Source organism: Ovis canadensis, chromosome X, assembly GCF_042477335.2.
Source record: "Ovis canadensis isolate MfBH-ARS-UI-01 breed Bighorn chromosome X, ARS-UI_OviCan_v2, whole genome shotgun sequence".
Classification (NCBI taxonomy): domain Eukaryota; kingdom Metazoa; phylum Chordata; class Mammalia; order Artiodactyla; family Bovidae; genus Ovis; species Ovis canadensis.
The window spans coordinates 38005330-38008341 of record NC_091727.1 but is presented as its reverse complement, the minus strand read 5'-3'; the positions used below and the strand labels follow the sequence as shown (position 1 = coordinate 38008341).

The 3012-nt window shown below is 44.6% G+C and overlaps 1 pseudogene; it reads right to left on the bottom strand.

The window, feature by feature from the left end:
* Positions 1-213: 213 nt before the first annotated feature.
* On the bottom strand, positions 214-1479 carry LOC138930694 (protein FAM47E pseudogene; annotated as a pseudogene).
* Positions 1480-3012: the final 1533 nt, after the last annotated feature.

Below are 3012 nucleotides of genomic sequence, written 5' to 3'. Positions count from 1 at the left end.
GAATATTGATTTCATAGGTGATAAAACTGATAAAATGTTGATAAACCCAAGCAGAAGGTCATTGAGAACTGTTTATAAGCATTAGGTATTAAATTTACAGATGTAGAGTCAAAGTTGTACATATATGGTGGGATGGACATTCACCATGAATTCTGATGGATGTTACAATGAGAGAGAGAAAAAAACCAAGTTAAGTAGTAAATAGAAAAATGTCTAAGCATATTCCCGTGCATCATCTTCTCCCATTAAGTTGATTTTTATCACTTTGTGTATAGGAGTCTTAACAGAATCATATTTCCATCCCTTCCTGGTGAACAACCTCTCAAGGATGTCTGGCATCCGGTAGCCCTTGCTTAGAATGAAATCTTTAAATGCAATTGTCCCATAAAGATCTTCAAGAATGTCCTGTTCACGAAACTTCTTTCCAAAAATCCCACCTTCAAGTAAGGCCTTGGGGTCAATCAAAGGTTCGTCATTTATTAGCTTTTTCCACAACTTGGGCTGCAGGTACCATGCACCATACCTTATCTTCACCCAGTCAGGTTTATAAGGATTGTGTGGTTTCTGGAGTTTCCTCTCCCAGTTTCTTTCCTCCGTGGAGAATTTTTTCACCTCCATTTTACCTATCTTGATGCCGAACCTTACCTTTGAAGAAACCTGGGATACTTTCTTCATGCGGGGTTTGTCATGGGTTGGTGGGCAGTCGCAGCCAACCTCACACAGTTTCATGATGAACTGTTCGTCAATGCCCAAGTCTCCGAAAGTAGAAATCCATTTGCAGAATTTCCGAATTCCTTTTGGTACATTAAAAGACAAATCAGTGAGTGAATCCTTTCTGCTTGACTTTTTGTCTTCATAATACAAACTGGCTGGGTGTGACACGGGAGCCTCCTTGACAGGTTCCAGCTCGACCATCTCAGGGCGTTTTTCACAAAGCTTTCTGGGGAATTTCTTTTTTCTCTTGGGACCCAGACTGTAAGCCCACAAGTCTTCCAGCTTTCTGTCAGGATCGAGCACTTCCAGCACCTTTAATAAGAGGTCTGCAGGTAGATCTTCCTCCAGCTTTGTGTAGAGTGCAAATGGGTGCTTGGTCAGGTGGGCTTCAATTTCCTCCACGAATGCCTTCCGTGCTTGCTGGGCTGATGAAAGCGTGGAGAACACCTCTGCTTCCGCAGGCAGCTTTTTCTTTGGTGGGGCATGCTGGGGAACTCTGTGAGCAATCACGGGGAGAAAGCCCTCATTAGGTCCTCGAGTGATCAGATCTTCACAAGGTGGGCAGCCCTTCCGGAAGTCGTCCAGCCCCTCTTTCACAAATACCCACTGCCGGCTGTCCAGGTATGTTGGGAACTTCAGGAGTGCCTTCTTGTGCTTTGCGAAACACTTGGAGGGTAACTTGTCTTTGTACCAGGGCTTGCAGTTCATACCCAGGGGCATTGGTTCCAGTGGCCCCGGCCCTAGCAGCCACTTCTTGTCTGCCATGGTTCCCCTGGCCTCAAGGGGGACTCACCGCTTTAGTAGTTTGTTGTCCCGGCTTCTCCGGTTGCTAGGAGACCACGTAGCCAGGTGCCGCTAGATTCTTCCTGGAGGCGGGTCAATGCAGGCACCATGTGAAACTTGCATTCTCCCAGGATGCGCAGTGAAGGCACATTCTTTTTTGTTGTAGTTACTGTGTCGTTGTTACTAGTCCATTGTATGGACATAGCATCACTTATTTATGCACTCACCTTTTGATGGACATTTGGATTATTTGCAATTTGAGGCTATCACAAATAAAGCTGCTGTAAATATTTGTGTTTCTGTCTCTGTATGTCCATATGCTTTCATTTCTCTTGGGTAAACTTTAACTGATGGAAAGCTGGGAGCAGATGAGGTTTTATGTTTTAGACCACTACCAAACTTTTCCAAACTGGTTGTACTAGTTAATATTTCTTCTAGTTGTGTATAGGGGTTTCCCAAGTGGTGCTAGTGGTAAAGAATCTGCCTGCCAATGCAGGAAACTCAGGAGACATGGGTTTAATCTCTGGGTTGGGAAGTCCCTTAGAGCAGGACGAGGTAACCCAATCCACTATTCTTGCCTGGACAGTTCCATGGAGAGAGGAGACTGGAGAGCTATAGTCCACGGGGTCACAGAAAGTCGGACACAATTGAGCATGCACTCACACACATATACACACACTAGTTGTATTTAGGAATGGCACTCCTTCTCCACTTTCCCCGATACTCAATAAGGTTAGTCATTTTAATTTTGGATGCTTTAATATGTGTATGGGCATCCCTGGTAGCTCACCTGGTAAAGAGTCTGCAATGCAGGAGACTTGGGTTTGATCCCTGGGTTGGGAAGATCCCCTGGAGGAGGGCATGGCAGCCCACTCCAGTCTTCTCGCCTGGAGAATCCCCATGGACAGAGAATTCTGGTGGGTTAGAGTCCATGGGGTCTCAAAGAATCAGACATGTTGCTGCTGCTGCTGCTAAGTTGCTTCAGTCGTGTCCGACTCTGTGCAACCCCATAGACAGCAGCCCACCAGGCTGCTATGTCCCTGGGATTCTCCAGGCAAGAATACTGGAGTGGGTTACCATTTCCTTCTCCAATGCATGCACACATGCCAAGTTGCTTCAAGCATGTCCAACTCTGTGCGACCCTATGGACAGCAGCCTACCAGGCTCCTCTGTCCTCAGGATTCTCTAGGCAAGAATACTGGAGGAATCAGACATGACTGAGTGACTAAGCACAGCACCCACAGCACAATAGGTGTATAATGGTATCTCATTTTGGTTTTAATTTGTATTTCCTTAAGGAATACCAGTGTTGAACATCTGTTCAGGTGCTTATTTGCCATTCATATATCTCCTTTGGTGAAGAGTCTATTCAAATTTTTTGTACTTTTAAAAATTGTTTTGATTGACATCTCTTATTTTTAGAATTATTTGTGTATTCTGGATGTAATATATGATTTGTAAGCATTTTCTTCTCCACTTATGATTTTTCTTTTCATTGTCTTAATACTGTCTTTT